The sequence below is a fragment of the Bos taurus genome, chromosome 5 (assembly GCF_002263795.3).
Source record: "Bos taurus isolate L1 Dominette 01449 registration number 42190680 breed Hereford chromosome 5, ARS-UCD2.0, whole genome shotgun sequence".
NCBI classification, from domain to species: domain Eukaryota; kingdom Metazoa; phylum Chordata; class Mammalia; order Artiodactyla; family Bovidae; genus Bos; species Bos taurus.
Genome location: NC_037332.1, coordinates 62510746 through 62531985, shown reverse-complemented (window position 1 = coordinate 62531985; position 21240 = coordinate 62510746). Strand labels below are relative to the sequence as shown.

The window sequence follows — 21240 nt, the reverse complement described above, 5'->3', positions numbered from 1 at the left end:
CACATATACACACAAACATACCCACCTCACACGCATGAACTCTGAACACACATCCACATCACATGCATGGACACATACCATACACACCCACATACCACACACAATGCAGACAAACATGTTCATCATATATGCAGTCCCACATCATACTTCCCACACGTATACATACAACACACAAATACATCCATGTACACACACATGCCACATGCACATACCCTGACAAAATGCACACATACCACCCATGTATCATATATATACATACAAACTACACACACAAATATTTCCCACTCCAACATACATGCATAGACACACACACACACACACACACATATGGAGACAGAATGAATGTCAGGGAACCTTGGGATTGTATGTTTACACATTGGTGGTATGTGTGCCCGTGCATGTATGTTAGAGTGAGAAATGTTTGTGTGAGTGAGTAGTTTGTATGTATATGGTAAATGTGTGCATTTTGTCAAGGTATGTGTGTGTGGCATGTCTCTCTCTCTCTCTCTCTCTCTCTATATATATATATATATATACATATTTTGTCTTAATCCTGGGGTTGATACATATGGGAACATATATGTAGTCAAAGTATAGTCACAGCTATGGTTTTTCTAGTAGTCATGTACGGATGTGGAAGTTGGACTACAAAGAAGGCTGAACACCCAAGAGTTGATGCTTTCAAATTGTGGTGCTGGAGAAGACTCTTGAGAGTCCCATGGACAGCAAGAAGCTCAAACCAGTCAATCCTAAAGGAAATCAACCCTGAATATTCACTGGAAGGACTGATGCTGAAACTGAAGCTCTAATACTTGGTCACCTGATGCAAAGAACCAACTTACTGGAAAAGACCCTGATGATGTGAAAGATTGAGGGCAGGAGGAGAAGGGGATGACAGAGGATGACTCAATGGATATAAGTTTGAGCAAACTCCAGGATATAGTGAAGGACAGGGAAGCCTGGCGTGCTGCAGTCCATGCGGTTGCAAAGAGTCAGACATGACTTAGCCACTGAACAACAACAACATACAAAGCGCACACACAGACACAGGCTAAACCTCTGGATTCACTCAAAAACACCCTCCCAGGCTCTGGGCAGCTTAGCCTTTGCGCTTAAGCCCTACTGTGGGCCACTCCCCCACCCCCAGGAAGCACTCCAACAAAGAAGCCCCTGCATCCGAGCCAGGCATCTTTATTTCTCTTTGCCTTTGATTAAGTCTCACAATAAAACAGCACACCAAGGGCATGACATTATAGTGTCATTAAAGTGAACATTTCACAAGGAGTGTTGTCCAAACTGATACGCTTCTAATGTTTTTATTTTCCCTGAATCTTTGAGGCCAGCCGACAGGGAAAACTGACTGTTACCAGGGCTTGAGGAGGCCAGCTTCACCTGAGAGGCAAGCTGGTCAGGTTACCCTAATCTCCTTAAGAACAGGTACGAGAGTTGAAGTGCTGGATGCGTATGCAATAAACAGGGCTCACAGGCTGAAACACAGACACCATACTTGACAGAGTAACAAGGAGAAAGTTGATTTTCGAAAGTGCAAGAATACAGTTAAATTTTTTTCCTTCATAATATATCTGCTTTCTATAATGCTGAATTTCCATGGTTTTCCCTTCAGACACCCACACTTGCATTGTGCACATATGCACACACACACACACACACACCTGGATATTTCTACTTCACTTCTTTTTAAAGTTAAATCTGGTACATATAGTTTGTTTGAAAGGAATCCTTTACATGTGTGTATTTAGTGAATTTGGAGCTTTACAGACCCAAGTGCTTTTGCTCAAAATGGCCACAGCTCATAGATGAGACACGACTCTCCTGTTAATGTCATTAGCAAGCAGAACAGCAGCATCTACAAAGCTCAGAGCGAAGAAATGGTACCCAGGAGAACTACATGAGGCCAAATAAATGTGAGGTAATTGACTGTTTTCCTCACCACCTCCGCAGTGTGTTGGAGGCCATTTGTATGGGGCTGCCTTGTGCCAACGGGGAGGGGGCAGTCAAACAATCCTGCCACAGTTTCCATTGTTCTCAAAGGCACACCATCTGCATGAACAAAGCCCCAGGTCACACTGTTTGTCCCGAAGAAACTCCTGATAAATATTGCTTTTTAAAAAGAACCTCTTTTCTTTGATTCGCTGTAACAGAGCTTTTCCTTCTAAATATACATCCTACACATCAAAAGCCTGAGATGAGAAATTCATTGTCATTTGCAAAGAATAGTGTCTCTTTGCGACTTGTAATCTGTTGAACTGCATGTTATGAAGTCTTTTTGAGGGTTCTGATAGCAACTAGAATATTCTGCCTCTTGTGGCAAACATGTTTGAAAGCATAATCATGGGGTGTGGGCTGGGGTGACCAGGACATTCTCCCAGACTGACCAGACAGTTGCTGGGTTTCACAACACCAGGAAGCTTCCTCTCATTTATCCTGTTTTAATGGAAATGAAAGTGATATCAAGTGACCAGCTGTTCCTAGGGTGGGTTCTAGAAACCTCTGTCCTTGTCATCCAGCCTGGATTTACAAACAGCTGTCTTCAGTTTGACTTTCTAAAATCAGAAGTATGGGTGGGACCATAGAAGTGACAGCATAGCATTAGATGGGAACAGTCTCGAAACATTTGAAGTGACTAAGTGTGTGTTCTTGCATGCTAAGTTGCTTCAGTTGTGTCTGACTCTTTGCGACCCCATGGACTGTATAGCCCACCAGGCTCTTCTGTCCATGGGATTCTCCAGTCAAGAACACTGGAATGGGTTGCCATGCTCTCCTCCAGGAGATCTTCCCAACCCAGGAATTGAACCCTCATCTCTTGCATCTCCTGCATTGGCAGGTGGATTCTTTACCATTGAGCCACCTGTGAAGCCCCTATTATCAATGGTCTTCCCCCCAAACTAGCACAATGCTCAGAACAATGAAGTGCTTAATAATAATGAGAGCTAACATTTATTGAGAGTTTGTCAAGATATGCCTGGCAGAGAGGGCTTTATATAATATCAACTCATTTAATGCTCACAACCCCGTGAAGTAGGTAATATGATTACCACCTCCATTTCACAGATGAAAAAACTGGGCTCTGAGCCCTTAAGTTACATGTTCAAAGTCATGCAGAAATAAATTGTAGAGTCTGGACTGTAACTATGTTATCTGACCTGTACCCTCTCCGAGCCGGTATCCTGTTTCAGTTCCTGATATATTAGAGTAGCTGAAATCTGAATCTTTTTGAATATGGAATTGGAACTGGGGATAAAACACTATTGTAAAAACCCTAACAGTATGTGATCTTGGTTTCCTGGGCAAGTGTTGAGAGTTGAACAGCAGGAATGAAGAGCCTGCAGTCTGGGAAGTTGGTGACCCTTCTTCTGATACATGTGGTAGAATTTTTAGTAAACTGTCGCCTGTGACAACCTTGGAAGCGAGACCACATGTTTCCCAAGCCCGTTCCTCCAGGGGAAGTGGTTGAAAAAGGTCAGAATAGTGAAGTGTGTTGGTTGCTTCTTGACATTTTTAGCAAACTTCTGTAAGAAAGAAATCTTGCCAGTTTGTAAGCAAAGATGAAAGGTAATTAAACTATGTGAAGGGAGGCCTTGCCTTCTCTGCCTGTGGCCTGCAGCCTAAATTGACTGAGAGTCAGATCACGTGAGGCCCTTCAGGCCTGAAACAGCCATTTGCTTGTGTACTCCAAGGAGCAGATAATAAGATGCAGCTCAGGCTCTTTGGAGGAGTCTCCATGGCTCTTGTAGCAGTTGTATATGGAAAGGTCCAGATACATTAATGCTGAGGTTTGGAAAATTATAATCATAGCTGCTACATGCCAACTCCTGGCAGAAGTGCTTTATAAACCTACTTTTTTTTTAAAAAACATTTATTTGGTATTTATCACATACCAGATACAGTAGTAAGCATTCAATGTGGATTGTCTCAATTAATATGAAATATCTATATTAAATGAGCATTTAATATCTCATTTAATTATCTCCTGATGACAGTTTTAAAACTAGCACTTTTATGATGCCATTTTGAGGATGTGGAACCTGAAACTACAGATAATTAGGCTAGGATATTTGGACTAGAAAGAGGTGTAAATAGGAGAGGAGTCCTTCAGCCTGACCATAGGTCTGGGTTTTAACTCTACACCATAATACTGTGTAAAATCCCAAGCTGATTTATGAAATCATTGAGGTGTAATTGTGTGTTTGCCAGAAATAATGTTTGCATTTATTGTTGTCAGTCGCCCGAGGCACTGTCAGTCCTAATTATTTTGAATTAAATTCTCTGTTTGAGGTTTGTCAGACCTAACTTTATAAAACTACTTAACCTCATTCTTCATGATCACATCTGAGATAAGTCTTCTTGAAAGTTGAAAGTTAAGTCACTCAGTCGTGTCTGACTCTTTGCGACCCCATGGACGATAGCCTACCAGGATCCTCTGTCCGTGGGATTTTCCAGGCAAGAGTACTGAAGTGGATTGCCATTTCCTTCTCCAGGGGATCCTTCTGACCCAGGAATCGAACCCAGGTTTCCCGCATTGTAGGCAGAATCTTTACTGTCTGAGCCACCAGGGAAGTCCAAGGAGTGGCTTACACCAAGGAGTAAGTCTTCTTACTCCTGTTTTATTGATGAGACTGATGCTCAGTAAAGGTAAATAACCTGCCCTGGATCAGGCTGTTTTAAATGGTGGAATTGGGATTTGAACTCAGGTCAGAGTGAGCTCAAAATCTAGGCTTTTCTCCCAATGCTGGAATTGAGGTGTCCCTTCTGGTGCAAGGCTGGGGGGCTACTGGGGCCATGTTCCCATATGAAGCACTGTCTGGGTGGCCGTGGCCTGAGAGGCAGTCCTCTTGGCACCCTTTCTTTTTTTTCAGACTTTAAACTTCTTATTTTGTATTGGGGTCTAGCCAATTAACAATGTCGTGGTAGTTTCAGGTGAACAGAGAAGGGACTCAGCCATATATATACATGTATCCGTTCTCCCCCAAAGCCCTCTCCCATCCAGGCTGGCACATAACATTGAGTAGAGTTCCATGTGCTATATAATAGGTCCTTGTTGGTTATCCATTTGGAATATAGCAATGTGTACATAATCTTCCCAAACTACCCTAACTATCCCTTCCCCCAGCAACCACAAGTTCTTTTTCTGGGAGTCTCTTTCTATTTTGTAATTAAGTTCATTTGTATCATTTCTTTTTAGCATCCACATATGAGGGATGTCATGCAGTATTTCTCCTTCTCTGTCTGACTTACTTCACTCAGTATGACACTCTCTAGGTCTGTCCATGTTGCTTCAAATAGCATTGTTTCATTCTTTTTAATAGCTGAGTGATATTCCATTGCATGTATGTACCACATATTCTTTATCCATTCCTCTGTTGATGGGCATTTAGGTTGCTTCCATGTCTTGGCTGTTGTAAACAGTGTTGTAATGAACTTTGGGGTGCATGTATGCTTTTGGTTCATGTTTTTCTCTGGATATATGTTGGCACCCTTTCTCTAAGGGCTCTGTGGTGAGCTCTATTCTGGGCTGGGACAGTGAGCTGTTTCCACTGCCACCTGCGGAAGGTGCCAGAGCTGTGAGGTACAAACACATCGGGGCTCATTGCAGGAGAAATGTTAGAGTTGGAGAGGTGCCAGCTGGGCTGGGACAAGTGAAATGCAACAAAGGGAATCAGTCCTATTTCCATACTATCCGGTCATCAAGGTAAACGTACTTCATCATCCCTGGGCAAAGCCACACTTGTCTGCAGCCAATGTTTATGGTCAACTACGTGTCAAGTTCTGTTCTAAGCAGGCTTTGTGGATTATCTCATTGAGTCTTCACAGCACTGTGAAACTGGTACTATTGCTACACATTTTATTGACACAGAAGCTGAAGCAGAGCTAGTAATGAGGGCAGTCAGAATAGTTATCCAGGCAGTACTGCTCCCAACTGTTATGCTACAACCTCTTTATGCATTCATTGTGTGACAGAATTCCTCAGTCCCCAGTCATCAGGAGGCAATAATTGTGCATTTATGATTTTCAGGTCTTTTAATGTAATATCCTACTGAACCTCACAACAATACTACTGTTATTGACTCTCCCAAGTTGGTCCCCAACAGAAGTTCTCTTGCTGGAAGTCATCTGAGCCCATAGAATGAGACTGAGTTTGGTTCAGAAGCAAAGTAGAGTTCTATTCTTTGATCAAAAAATGGGAGAAGTGCAAGCTCAAGCTGTAGATTAACTGCTCTTTATAGGGTTCTTGTCAGCCAGGAGTGGGGTAGAGTTCTTGCTGGATGGGCGCAGGTGTGCTGCTCAGGTTCCAGACCGCAAACCTGGCACAGCGCCCCTGCACATATCTGGCCCCTGCCATCTTGGACTGAGTGTTGTGCGCAGAGCTTCTGCGCATAGTCTGGGAGCTGAGGTGTTGGCACAGCTATTTTACACTGGAAACTCTGGTCTGTACTGCCGGGGGCAAGACCTCTGCATGTGGCAGCCTGTGAGCAAATGGACCTAGACTAAGCACAAAGGGAAAAAAAGGTTAGACTTATTACTCAGATTCTATTTTTATTTCCTAGAAAATAATAGACTTTGCCCAGTGACACTGCTGCTAAGTCACCTCAGTTGTATCTGACTCTATGCGACCCCATAGACGGCAGCCCACCAGGCTGCCCCGTCCTTGGGATTCTCCAGGCAAGAACACTGGAGTGGGTTGCCATTTCCTTCTCCAATGCATGAAAGTGAAAAGTGAAAGTGAAGTCGCTCAGTCGTGTCCAGCTCTTATCGGCCCCATGGACTGCAGCCCACCAGGCTCCTCCGTCCATGGGATTTTCCAGGCAAGAGTACTGGAGTGGGGTGCCATCGCCTTCTCTGTGTGACACTAGCAGGTAGCTAGTGTTATAATTTCCCATTTCAGAGATGAGGAAACCTAAGTCCAGAGAGGATAAAAGAGTGTTGTTGGAATGCTACGACTGGGTTTCAAATCTGCATCTTTTGGGCTTCCAGTCTACTTTTAAAGCACAGCCTCTGCCTCAGATTTTCCATGCACTGATCTGTGCCTGAAAAATATTTTAGGCCATTAGTAATAGCTGAAATAATGCAAAATTTAAATATATACATTGATTCATATAGTAAGAACTCCTAATTTTAGTTTGCTGAGGCAATTTGCTGCCTCAGAATATTTACATTTATAACTCTACTTCTCTAGAAACAATAAAATAACCTCTTGATGTGGGTAATTAACGGAACCATAAAACATTCCCACAAATGGCATCTGCAGAAACAAGGTGAAATGAAGAGCTGTCGTTTGAGCCAAACCCATTTGAAACTCATTTCAAAACATTTAACCAAGGGGAGATAAGGGAGGAATGCGTGGCTGTTGGTTGCAGGATCATTTAACTAACAGCAGTGTGCTTCCAAATTAAACCTTCCATTTAGAAATGCTGAATGTGTGTATGTGTGTGGGTGCCTGCACACGTGTCTGAGCAACTCTGGTTATGTGAGCAAGTTGTATTAATTATGTGGCAGTAGTTTTTTTTTTTTTTTTTCTTCCAATTTTATTTTATTTTTAAACTTTACATAATTGTATTAGTTTTGCCAAATATCAAAGTGAATCTGCCACAGGTATACATGTGTTCCCCATCCCGAACCCTCCTCCCTCCTCCCTCCCCATACCATCCCTCTGGGCCGTCCCAGTGCACCAGCCCCAAGCATCCAGCATCATGCATCGAACCTGGACTGGCAACTCGTTTCCTACATGATATTTTACATGTTTCATTGCCATTCTCCCACATCTTCCCACCCTCTCCCTCTCCCACAGAGTCTATAAGACTGTTCTATACATCAGTGTCTCTTTTGCTGTCTCGTACACCGGGTTATTGTTACCATCTTTCTAAATTCCATATATATGCGTTAGTATACTGTATTTATGTTTTTCCTTCTGGCTTACTTCACTCTGTATAATAGGCTCCAGTTTCATCCACCTCATTAGAACTGATTCAAATGTATTCTTTTTAATGGCTGAGTAATACTCCATTGTGTATATGTACCACAGCTTTCTTATCCATTCATCTGCTGATGGACATCTAGGTTGCTTCCACGTCTTGGCTATTATAAACAGTGCTGCGATGAACATTGGGGTACACGTGTCTCTTTCCCTTCTGGTTTCCTCAGTGTGTATGCCCAGCAGTGGGGTTGCTGGATCATAAGGCAGTTCTATTTCCAGTTTTTTAAGGAATCTCCACACTGTTCTCCATAGTGGCTGTACTAGTTTGCATTCCCACCAACAGTGTAAGAGGGTTCCCTTTTCTCCACACCCTCTCCAGCATTTATTATTTGTAGACTTTTGGATCGCAGCCATTCTGACTGGTGTGAAATGGTACCTCATAGTGGTTTTGATTTGCATTTCTCTGATAATGAGTGATGTTGAGCATCTTTTCATGTGTTTGTTAGCCATCTGTATGTCTTTTTTGGAGAAATGTCTATTTAGTTCTTTGGCCCATTTTTTGATTGGGTCGTTTATTTTTCTGGTGTTGAGCTGTAGGAGTTGCTTGTATATTTTTGAGGTTAGTTGTTTGTCGGTTGCTTCATTTGCTATTATTTTCTCCCATTCTGAAGCCCCACTTACACCTATGGATAGATCAACTAAACAGAAAATTAACAAGGAAACACAAACTTTAAACGATACAATAGACCAGTTAGACCTAATTGATATCTATAGGTCATTTCATCCCAAAACAATGAATTACACCTTTTTCTCAAGCGCACATGGAACCTTCTCCAGGATAGATCACATCCTGGGCCATAAAGCTAGCCTTGGTAAATTCAAAAAAATAGAAATCATTCCAAGCATTTTTTCTGACCACAATGCAGTAAGATTAGATCTCAATTACAGGAGAAAAACTATTAAAAATTCCAACATATGGAGGCTGAACAACACGCTGCTGAATAACCAACAAATCACAGAAGAAATCAAAAAAGAAATCAAAATTTGCATAGAAACGAATGAAAATGAAAACACAACAACCCAAAACCTGTGGGACACGGTAAAAGCAGTCCTAAGGGGAAAGTTCATAGCAATACAGGCACACCTCAAGAAACAAGAAAAAAGTCAAATAAATAACCTAACTCTACACCTAAAGCAACTAGAAAAGGAAGAAATGAAGAACCCCAGGGTTAGTAGAAGGAAAGAAATCTTAAAAATTAGAGCAGAAATAAATGCAAAAGAAACAAAAGAGACCATAGCAAAAATCAACAAAACCAAAAGCTGGTTCTTTGAAAGGATAAATAAAATTGACAAACCATTAGCCAGACTCATCAAGAAACAAAGAGAGAAAAATCAAATCAACAAAATTAGAAACGAAAATGGAGAGATCACAACAGACAACACAGAAATACAAAGGATCATAAGAGACTACTATCAACAATTATATGCCAATAAAATGGACAACGTGGAAGAAATGGACAAATTCTTAGAAAAGTACAACTTTCCAAAACTGGACCAGGAAGAAATAGAAAATCTTAACAGACCCATCACAAGCATGGAAATTGAAACTGTAATCAAAAATCTTCCAGCAAACAAAAGCCCCGGTCCAGACGGCTTCACAGCTGAATTCTACCAAAAATTTAGAGAAGAGCTAACACCTATCCTGCTCAAACTCTTCCAGAAAATTGCAGAGGAAGGTAAACTTCCAAACTCATTCTATGAGGCCACCATCACCCTAATACCAAAACCTGACAAAGATCCCACAAAAAAAGAAAACTACAGGCCAATATCACTGATGAACATAGATGCAAAAATCCTTAACAAAATTCTAGCAATCAGAATCCAACAACACATTAAAAAGATCATACACCATGATCAAGTGGGCTTTATCCCAGGGATGCAAGGATTCTTCAATATCCGCAAATCAATCAATGTAATACACCACATTAACAAATTGAAAAATAAAAACCATATGATTATCTCAATAGATGCAGAGAAAGCCTTTGACAAAATTCAACATCCATTTATGATAAAAACTCTCCAGAAAGCAGGAATAGAAGGAACATACCTCAACATAATAAAAGCTATATATGACAAACCCACTGCAAACATTAACCTCAATGGTGAAAAATTGAAAGCATTTCCTCTAAAGTCAGGAACAAGACAAGGGTGCCCACTTTCACCATTACTATTCAACATAGTTTTGGAAGCTTTGGCCACAGCAATCAGAGCAGAAAAAGAAATAAAAGGAATCCAAATTGGAAAAGAAGAAGTAAAACTCTCACTATTTGCAGATGACATGATCCTCTACATAGAAAACCCTAAAGAGTCCACCAGAAAATTACTAGAAATAATCAATGACTACAGTAAAGTTGCAGGATATAAAATCAACACACAGAAATCCCTTGCATTCCTATACACTAATAATGAGAAAACAGAAAGAGAAATTAAGGAAACAATTCCATTCACCATTGCAACGGAAAGAATAAAATACTTAGGAATATATCTACCTAAAGAAACTAAGGACCTATATATAGAAAACTATAAAACACTGGTGAAAGAAATCAAAGAGGACACTTATAGATGGAGAAATATACCATGTTCATGGATTGGAAGAATCAATATAGTGAAAATGAGTATACTACCCAAAGCAATTTATAGATTCAACGCAATCCCTATCAAGCTACCAACAGTATTCTTCACAGAGCTAGAACAAATAATTTCACAATTTGTATGGAAATACAAAAAACCTCGAATAGCCAAAGCGATCTTGAGAAAGAAGAATGGAACTGGAGGAATCAACTTACCTGACTTCAGGCTCTACTACAAAGCCACAGTTATCAAGACAGTATGGTACTGGCACAAAGACAGAAATATTGATCAATGGAATAAAATAGAAAGCCCAGAGATAAATCCACGCACATATGGACACCTTATCTTCGACAAAGGAGGCAAGAATATACAATGGATTAAAGACAATCTCTTTAACAAGTGGTGCTGGGAAATCTGGTCAACCACTTGTAAAAGAATGAAACTGGACCACTTTCTAACACCATACACAAAAATAAACTCAAAATGGATTAAAGATCTAAACGTAAGACCAGAAACTGTAAAACTCCTAGAGGAGAACATAGGCAAAACACTCTCCGACATACATCACAGCAGGATCCTCTATGACCCACCTCCCAGAATATTGGAAATAAAAGCAAAAATAAACAAATGGGACCTAATTAACCTTAAAAGCTTCTGCACATCAAAGGAAACTATTAGCAAGGTGAAAAGACAGCCTTCAGAATGGGAGAAAATAATGGCAGTAGTTTTTAAAACTCTTTTAAAGAAGGCAGTTTGTCTTTCCTGATCCTATGAACATTGTTCATTAGGGACTTCTGTGCTGTAAAGAATAATTATAAGTTGTGCTCCTAGGTATATCTTTCAGCCTCTCTGAGCCATGGTTTCTTAACTTTTTAGAATGGATTCCTGCACATTTGTGAGGGAGATAGACAAGTACCCAGGTCAAGTATGACAGAGTACTTTTAGATGTATGCCTAGAACCCCACCAGAATGGCTAAAATGAAACAGATAATACCAAGAATTGGTGAGGATGTGGAGCAAAGGAAATTCCCATACACTGCTGGTGGGCATGTAAGTTGGTACAGTCACTAATGAAAAGATGCTTAGCATTGTAGATCATATATGCCTTCTACCACTAGGCATATACCAACAGAAATGTGCATATATGTCCAACCAAAAGACTTGCACAAGAATGTGTGTAGTAGCACATAGCCCCCAAATGGAAATAAGACAAATATCATCTGTGATAAATTGGAATGATATATCACAGTATATTCACTTAATAGGTTACTATACAGCAATGAGAAAACATGAACTTCAACAATGTGGATAAACCTTACAAAAATAATATTGAACCAAAGAAGCCAGACACAAAAGAATATGTATTATATGAGTCTATTAATAGAAAGTCCCAAAATAGGCAAAACTAATCTCAATATTAGAAGTCAAATAATAGTGACTATCAGAGACCTCGGTGCTAGAGGTGAGGATGGTCCCTGGAAGGGGAATGAGGGGGCTTCTGACATTTGAATAGCATTTTATTTTTTTGATCTGGGTGCTGGTTACTTAGTCGTGTTCACTTTGTGAAAGTTTATTGAGGTGGAATTTTATGCTTTGTACTCGCCTGTATGATATGCTCTAATATATAAAAAAGGAAACATTCACAGGATACTATATGGTTACTGAAGACAGACATTTAATCCAGAACTGAGATAACCAGGGGAGGCTCCCTATAAGAGGTGGTTCTCAGTCTTTAATCTTTACCTGTGCCATATGTAATTTTTTTGGGTGTGTATGTATTTATTTATTCTTCAAGTTTTATTGAGATATAATTGACACACAGTGCTGTATAAATTTAAGGTACATATAGCTTTGATACTTTGCCATAAATACACAGGAATCTGTTTCAGTGTGAAACTATTTCCACTGATCTGGATTTCAGTTTTTATTTCATATGCTAGTATCACAATTTGAAAATTAGAATTGATGTTAGGTTAAACATCTAATCATCACTCTTCATTTTAAAACTTTCCTCAACTTGTTTCTTCTGTTTATTTATCCGTATGAACTTTAGATAATCTCGTGGTATATAAATCACAGAAATGATATTAGTTGGGTAAGGAACAGATACCTTGACAATAGTTTCATCATCTAGGAGCAGGGCTGGCATCTCCACTGCTCATCCCATTTAAATTACATTTTCTTCTCTACAGGATGCTTTTGATAAATCTACTTCATCCCTTGGGGCTATCTAAGACTGACCAATTGCCTCTGACTGTTGCAAAGGCAAAATATCATGGTGAAAAATGAATGAATTTTTTTATCTTTATAATCAGGAGAGATGGAAATATCAAGACAGGGGACATCTTCAGTTAAGGAGAAAAATCTTGTGAGAAGAATGTCTGGCCTAGGAATAAATCACCCATCAAGAGAACAGTGGAGTGCACTATTCTTCTGCAGACTTCCAAAGTGGAATATGAAAGAAAGATGAGAGACTTCAGAATGGGGGAAGAGGACCCCTTTCCCTGAGCCTGCATTATCTGCCTGCCTGTTTTTTCTACCTCTAGAGTTATTTAGTGATTTTTGCCCTAATATGGCTCAGTATCAATGTCTGGTCAGGATGCTCCTCAGTGAACTTAATCCATGAGACCAGATAGATTTTCAAGGGGTAAATCTACTCTGAGGATCACACTAGTGGCACAAATTGATGCAAAGAAAGTAGGGGGACTCTTGAGTCTAGTGGCTGATACCGTCTCATAAATTATAACCCTTCTTGTGTGAGGAGCACTGTAAACGATGGACAGAGCTAGTCTTTAGCCATTATCTCATTTCACAGCAGCCCTCTGTCTCCAGCACCCTAATTCTTGGTTAATAATCCTTTGAGGTAGAGAGCAAGAGCCAGGGCAAGGCCTAGTGCATCATTCTGCAATCAGGAAAATGAACTCAGGGAGGTTAAATAACTTGATGGATTCCATTGGTAGTACTTGGCAGAGCAGAGGTTAGAACCCAGCTTTGTCAGAGTCCAAAGCCCATGCCTTTTTCTCCATATTGTAGAGCACATCGGTTTGTCTCTTATTTCAAGACTCCAGGCAGTTTTCTGCTATGAAGAACAACATAACTTAAAAGTGATCATTCTTGTTTGTGTTAGTACCAAAGGCAGCATTAAAAACCATCTGATATATAGTCATTCTAGTTTATAGTCTGAAATTAAAACTGTAAAGTAATTTCCTCTCCCAGCTTTCAGGGCAGTTTCTTGCTGTGACTAATATTAGTGGGCTTTCAATATTATCATTGAAGTATAGAAACTTGCAAATCAAGCAGTGACTCATTGTAAGTGAGCGAGAGACGACATAATGCTGTGATGTGTCATCGTTGTCAGAGGGCTCGGGAAGTCTAGATTCCAAAATGAGTTGTTTTCCCCATAGACTGAGCTCATTTTCCCCAGGTGGTACATACTGCTTATGTCTGGAACCAGGAAGCCCAGACCCTGGGAAGTGGAAGTGGCTGTGTTGGTCTTGGTCATACCCTACTAACTTGTTCCCAAGAGCAGGGATCAGGAAACCATAGCCCTTATGCTATATATGGGCCACCCTGTTTTGATAAATAAAGTTTCACTGTTACATAAACTAGTCAAGTGTTTACTGTTGTCTATGGCTGCTTCCTCATTACAACACAGAGTTTATAGTTGCCAGAGAGACAGTATGGCAGAAAATACTGATTATCTGGCCCTTTACAGAAGAATTTGCCAACCACGCTCAAGATTCTTTGGCAAATGCAGTCATTAAAACACTTGCTTTAAAAAAGGATTGAAAGGGAAGGGATATATGTATACTTATATCTAATTCGTGTTGTACAGCAGAAACTAACACAATATCATAAGGCAATTATACTCCAATTTAAAAATAAATTAAAAATTAAAAAAAGTGTTGGTCACATTTATATCAACTTTTGAGAAGAATTGGAGCACAAGCAAATTATCATAAAAGGGTGCATCACAGAATGCATCAGACAGATTGGTGAAAACTCAGACATTGACTACTCCAGGTTTATTTTTTCCTTATGGGCAGTATTTTTTTTGTTGTTTGTTGCTGTTCTTGGCAGGGCTTTCTCTCAGGATCTGTCCGGACTTAAAACTGCTCAATAAGATTCTTCTTGATATGTTTCAGAACCATTTATCATACACTTTTAAAAGGGTTATTATTGGTTTATCCTAGTTACCAGAGTCATCTACCAAAAAAGGAAATGCATATTTGCTGGTTGTAGCTTTTATGTATATGGAAGTTTCCAGAATCATGAAAAATTTCCCCCTTTTTTTCCTTACAAAGCTGAAGTGAGTGACAGAATGAGATTGGAATTTTTTAATTGATTTAGAAAGCTGATCTTGGGATGAGCTACACAGTCTTTCCAATGGGAAGCTGGCCTCTAGAGGCAGACAGCTCCCTCTAAACACAGCCGTATGGGATTCTGGAAATAGGCAGCAAGTATATCATGTTTATTTTTTCTGCTTTGTAGAAATGTGCTCATCATCAAAAAAGCCTCTGGCTGAATGCATCCAAACATTTATTGCAATGAAGAAAGAACCAATAACTAAATACAGAAATGAGAATAATGGGCCGAAAGTCCATACAAGGCTGTTGGAATTTAAATTTGAGCTCTGGCATAAGTGCCCCCTCTTCTAGGTCTGGCAGGAGGATTATCTCTCTTTCCTTGAAGGGTAATTTAGCTGTCAGCCTTTCCTTTTCACACTTCACTGTTTCTTTTCTATTCGACTTTTTAATTTCTTGCTATGAGTAAATAATCTTTTTTCTTTTAAAACACAATTCGTCTTTGTAGGGTTTAACTGTTTTGCTTTGCTTATATCTCACAGATGCTTAGTTGCTTTGATTGCTGTTTTTCCCGAGCTTAATGAACCCACTTAAGACAAATGTGGACAGTTAAAAGAGAAATCAGAACCCACGGTAAGGTACCCCCTGCCCTTTCTCACCCCATCTCATATAGCCCAATATGGAACATTTCACAAATCTGTGGAGATGAAGAGGCAGTAGAAAAAGCATTTTTGTGATGAAATACGTTCAAGATGCAAGTGACAAATGATCAGAAGAACATAGTGTGATCAGTACGGGACCCTGCCTTCACGGCTTTGTTGAAGGAACAAACTTAAAAAAAGAGCAAACCCCAAGCCTGGGCATGAGTGATGCCACTAAATAAACTGATAGCTGAAGTAATTTAAAGAGGAAGCTTGAGCCAGTGTTCAAATATGAGGGGAAGAACAGTTGCTACATTGGCAGTTGGTGAATGAGGGAAGAGGTGGGGAAGCAGTCAGAGAACTAAATTCTGCAAGCATTAGCAATTTATGAAATACCCACAGAGTATGAGTGCATAACAAATAAAAACAGACAGCTGAGTGAACTGCTGAACATCCTGTCTAGGTATGTGGGCAGAGGGCAGGAACCACCTTACAGACCCAGGCAAAGACAGCTTGCAACTTTTGCAAATTGAGGAGCTGTGGGGCTGGGTGGGGGAAAGGATAGCAACTGAGGCTGGGAGGAAATTCAGAAAGATATTTGGAATTTGTAGAGCTACCTGAGAATATGGAGGCTTGGATGCATGCCTTTTTTTTAATATATAAATTTTATTGATGTATAGTTGACTCACAATGTTACAGATGCCCAGCAAGGTGATTCAATTATACAAATACCCGTATATTAATTTTTTTAAATTTTTATTTTATTTTTTAACTTTACAATATTGTATTGGTTTTGCCATATATCAAAATGAATCCACCACAGGTATACATGTGTTCCCCATCCCGAACCCTCCTCCCTCCCCATACCATCCCTCTGGGTCATCCCAGTGCACTAGCCCCAAGCATCCAGTATCGTGCATCGAACCTGGACTGGCAACTCGTTTCTTACATGATATTTTACATGTTTCAATGCCATTCTCCCAAATCATCCCACCCTCTCTCTCTCCCACAGAGTCCAAAAAACTGTTCTATACATCAGTGTCTCTTTTGCTGTCTCGTATACAGGGTTATTGTTACCATCTTTCTAAATTCCATATATTAATTTTGAAATTATTTTCCATCATAGGTTATTACAAGATATTGACTATGGTTGGTTCCCTATGCTCTACAGTAAACCTTTGTTGCTTGTTTCATATCTAGTTTTTAATTAGAAATTTAGCATTCTATTCATACTAAGTCAAACAAGTGGACCCAAAATGTCATAAATTTTTTATTTAGAAAAAAATTCATAAGTTTTCCAAAATATATATGCATATTATATATATGTATACAAAAGCTTTTCTACTACACTTGATAAAGACTTGAGAGAGAACATCAAAAAAATAAAGAGATGGAGAAACTGGAGAACATAAACTAAATGAAATGGGAGCACCAAATATGAAATAGAAAAGTGAAACAAACAAGATAAAAGGAAAAGATCATCATATAGTCCAGTTGTTCTTAAACATGACTTCTCATTAGAAACATATCTGGAGCTCTGGAGATTAAAAACAATACCTGATCATTTGTATTTTTCAAAAAATTTCAAGATAATTCTGATATGCATCTGGATTTTAAAAAATGATTATAGGTTTTTCTATTAGATCTTAGTTTTGGTGATACAGAGTTCTATTATTTTTCTGTTAACCAATCATGATACAATGATATTAAGTGAGTAATAGTTACATAATCACAATAGTAAAAGATTTCACAATCAATAGCCAGACAACAAATAAAAGATAATTAAATTGCAAGGTAAGATAACTGCAAGCCGTAATGGGAACATGATTAATTTAACAATATAAAATAATTACTACAATTTGGCAGGGGGGGGTCAAGCAGAGTGATGTGGTAAGTGGCAGTGCCTATGTTTTCATCCACCCAGCCAGTCTTATGTTTTTTGGCTGGTGCATTTAATCCATTTACATTTAAGGTAATGTAATATGTATGGTCCTATTACTGTTTTCTTAATTGTTTTGGGTTTATTTTCTGTAGGTCTTTTCTTTCTCTTATGTTTCCTGCCTGGAGAAGTTCCTTTAGCATTTGTCATAAAGCTGGTTAGGTGGTGCTGAATTCTCTTCAGTTCAATTCAGTCGCTCAGTCATGTCCGACTCTTTGCAACCCCATGGGCTGCAGCACACCAGGCTTCCCTGAACATCACCAACTGCTGGAGCTTACTCAAACTCATTTCCATCCAGTCAGAGATGCCATCCAACCATCTCATCCTCTGTCATCCCCTTCTCCTTCTGCCTTCAATCTTTCCCAGCATCAGGGTCTTTTCTAATGAGTCAGCTCTTTGTATCAGGTGGCCAAAGTATTGGAGCTTCAGCTTCAGCATCAGTCCTTTCAATGAATACCTAGGACTGATCTCCTTTAGGATGGACTGGTTGGATCTCCTTGCAGTCCAGGGGACTCTCAAGAGTCTTCTCCAACACCACAGTTCAAAAGCATCAATTCTTTGGTGCTCAGCTTTCTTTATGGTCCAACTCTCATGTCCATACATGACCACTGGAAAAACCATAGCCTTGACTAGACGGACCTTTGTTGGCAAAATAACGTCTCTGCTTTTGAATATGCTGTCTAGGTTGGTCATAACTTTCCTTCCAAGGAGTAAACGTCTTTTAATTTCATGGCTGCATCACCATCTGCAGTGATTTTGCAGCCCCCAAAAATAAAGTCAGCCACTGTTTCCCCATCTATTTGCCATGAAGTGATGGGCTGGATGCCATGATCTTAGTTTTCTGAATGTTGAGCATTAAGCCAACTTTTTCACTCTCCTCTTTCACTTCATCAATAGGCTCTTTAGTTCCTCTTCACTTTCTGCCATAAGGGTGGTGTCATCTGCATATCTGAGGTTATTGGTATTTCTCCTGGCAATCTTGATTCCAGCTTGTGCTTCTTCCAGCCCAGCGTTTCTCATGATGTACTCTGCATATAAGTTAAATAAGCAGGGTGACAATATACAACCTTGACGTACTCCTTTTCCTATTTGGAACCAGTCTGTTGTTCCATGTTCAGTTATAACTGTTGCTTCCTGACTTGCATACAGGACTATTATGTAGTCTCTATCATCTCATGGTTCTTAGATAAACTTAAATTGAGATAGATTTTAGAGGTTGTATTAATAAGTTTAACAGATCAATGATAGGACTAGAATTGGAATTCTGTCTTCACACCCTCAGAACTAGCACTAGAGGCAAAGGATATTTCATTCCTTGTGCAGTGTTCACATAATTAGCTTAAAAGTGTTAGGGGGAAGATGTAGTATGAGCTAAGAATCCTTTTCTCTTAACTAACTTGCTGCTTTCCAAGACACGCATTACCATTAGATTGATGGAAAAAATATTGCTTCTGCTCTCATGGTCCTCAGGCTCAGAAATTCACTGGAATTCAGTCTTGAGAAAGACAATGCCCCATGGTTTGTATGCCATCACATACAGGAAATAATACAATCATTAAAAAATAATCATCTTGAATTTTTGATGGCTCTCTACTTGTTTGCAATTTTATTATTCATAGGTGTTAGCTTTGCAATTACAAAACATGTTGTTGGTATTTTGGAGCAAATTCTTACATCAAATTTGGTTTGCCAATAGATGGGATGAACACGTCAAGAAAAATAGAGGGCGATGACAAGGGATAAAATCCCATTTGGTTTCTATAGCTAATAATCTTGTTCACAGCACAAGATATTTGAACACCATAATATGATTTCCACATTAAAAGCACGTTCCAGTCTATTCAAAACTTAAGTAAATAGAACAGAGGCATACAGTTCTTCTAATCCACCAATGTCACAAATTTAATGATTTTAGCAGCTTAAGGAAAACAGGGATTGTTGTAAAACTTCACATTTGAATGTGTTATTGCCTCTAACAATGATTGCTTGTCATTTATCTGACATTAAGGTGTGAACTGCACATTACAGGAGTCAAAGGTTTTGCATAAAACAAAACAAAGCCTCTTTCGCCAAGGCTTACACACTGAGAGTGTGCAAGTGACTCATAGGAATGTGTCAAAAAACCAATGAGAGACAAGGGGATAATATCTCTAGAGCTGGCCTTGAAAAGGATGCATTTTCCATAAAGGCTAATCAGGAATGTGTATCTGTGAACTACTGAAGCTTCTCTAAGATAAAAATTGCAGAAAAATCTGGAATCTTTTTTGTCCACCAATCATTCATGGTACAAAATTGTCTCTGACATCTATTCATTTCTTCACAGTTCCTTCCAGCAGCTTGCAAAGCTTTGGAGGAAAAATGGAAAGGCACACATTTTAATCTCTAATTTACCTGTGGAAAAATTAGGCTTTCAAGCATATTTCTTTATAAGTTAGTAAAGAGTTTGTGATAAATCTTACATTCAGCACTGTAGGATTAGAACTAATAATATGTAATAAAATTTGTTCAGGATATCAAAAAAATAAAACTGTTATTTTGACTGGGTTTGATTACTAATTTGCAACAGCAGTAGAATCAGTACCCTTGATTTCTGGTACTTCTCTCTCTCTTTCTCTTTTTTGTGTATTGTTTGGCTGTACCACATATATATATGTGGTATATGAAGCAGACTTGCAGTCCCTCAGTCAGTAAATTTTTAGTAATGAGATTTAAAGCATGGGGTCTTCATTAGCTGCTTTCTATTAACACTGGTTATATTCCTATTCCTATTGGCTACTGTATTAACACTTGTGATACTAGAAATTTAGTAAATTCCTGTTTTGCAAATATGCCTGCCTTCTATGGCTGTGTGACAATGGAGGAGGACAGTCTTCATACTGAGAGTTGTCTCATACTGGCTTGTCCACTGTGCTGAAATCATTGGCCTCATGTATATTTGTTTTTCAGTTGTTATAGAAATAAAGCATGGTAACAGAAAATGCACAGATCAGAAGAATTGCAAGTCTATATCTGTTACTCACTGCAACAGAATTTAAGTTTCTTCAGTTCTCTCCTACTTAAAATGGGATGGTTAACATTTCATGAGCTGTCATAGGTTTAAATAATGAATGTAAAGCATCTTTACATTCAGCAAAGAGCCGACTCATTGGAAAAGACCCTGATTCTGGGAAAGATTGAAGGCAGGAGGAGAAGGGGATGACAGAGGATGAGATGGTTGGATGGTATCACCGACTCAATGGACATGGGTTTGAGCAAACTCCAGGAGATGTGAAGGACAGTGAAGCCTGGTGTTTTGCAGTCCATGCGGTCGTAAAGAGTCAGACATGACTGAGTGACTGAACAACAAATGCATCTTATTTAGGACTTAGTATTTAGTAGATTTTTAGTAATTGGTTTCACTTTATGTCCATTTCTGTTTGGCCTTCATATAGATACTGAAAAAGTAAAGAAGAGTTCAGAGAAGTGATGTTCTGGGTTCTCCCCTACCCCCATACAAGATTAATCTATATTTTCCAGATAGATTCCAGCTTCATTTAAAATACAGGTGTATATATGACCCAGCCATCCCACTACTGGGCATATACCCTGAGAAAAGCATATTTGAAAAAGATATATGCACCCCAATGTTCATTGTAGCACTATTTACAATAGCCAGGACATGGAAGCAACCTAAATGTCCATCAACAGATGATTGGATAAAGAAGATGTGGTCCATATATGCAATGGAATATTACTCAGCCATAAAAGGGAAGAATTTGAGTCAGATCTGGTGGCTTAGATGATGAAGAGTCT

The 21240-nt window shown here is 39.3% G+C and overlaps 1 long non-coding RNA gene across 1 annotated transcript in view; it reads left to right on the top strand.

Annotated features, from left to right (window-relative positions):
• LOC132345398 (uncharacterized) overlaps positions 1-21240 on the top strand; it is a 185644-nt gene that overhangs the window by 28070 nt on the left and 136334 nt on the right. Inside the window, exon 2 of the long non-coding RNA XR_009494744.1 lies at positions 15411-15501. This is a non-coding gene — a long non-coding RNA (uncharacterized lncRNA). The remainder of the gene's footprint in view (positions 1-15410; positions 15502-21240) is intronic.